Source organism: Capsella rubella, unplaced genomic scaffold (genome assembly GCF_000375325.1).
Source record: "Capsella rubella cultivar Monte Gargano unplaced genomic scaffold, Caprub1_0 scaffold_3, whole genome shotgun sequence".
Lineage (NCBI taxonomy): Eukaryota > Viridiplantae > Streptophyta > Magnoliopsida > Brassicales > Brassicaceae > Capsella > Capsella rubella.
In genome coordinates this window covers 9653815-9654611 of record NW_006238921.1, presented here as the reverse complement: position 1 = coordinate 9654611, position 797 = coordinate 9653815, and positions in this window count along the sequence as shown.

The window sequence follows — 797 nt, the reverse complement described above, 5'->3', positions numbered from 1 at the left end:
GTTTTAAAAATAACATTATATAGCCTGTAATTAACTAATTAAATTACTCGTCCGTTCTCTTTTCATATCCGCTATTTCTTGTCCCGATATTTGAAAGTTTTAAGTAATTTGAAACTTACTTTTGCTATTTAAATTTCATATTCTTGTATCATACCTGTCATTTGATATTTGAATGATAAAATTGAATTTAAATTTCCAATTTTTTTATATCATCTTGTTTTTGATGAGAAATAGTTTAGACACTTTTTTTTTTAATTACCTGTTCCCTTTTTATACCCGTTATTTCCCTCTAAGATATGATCGTAATTTTTATATATAAATGAAATCAGTTACATGTGTTTTTTAAAAACAACATTATAAAGCTTGTACATAATTAACTAATTAAATTACCCGTTATCTTTCTGTATCCATTTTTTTTGTCCCGATATTTGAAATATTTAAGTAATTTAAAATTTACTTTTGCTATTTAAATTTCATATTCATGTATCATACCCGTCATTTGATATTTGAAATTTAAAATTCAATATAATTTTCCAAATTTTTTATATCGTCTTGTTTTTGATGAGAAATAGTTTTTTTTTTTTTTTGAATTACCTGTTTCCTTTTTGTAACCCGTTCTTTCCCTCTAAAATAAAATCATATATTATATATATATATATGAATGGCATCATTTACATGTTTTAAAAAAAAATAACATTATATAGCGTGTAATTAACAACATTAAAAACCAATACCGTTAATTATTAGGCTGTTGAACGGCGTACAGAAACTTCCATGGATGCAACATTAGAATCCTC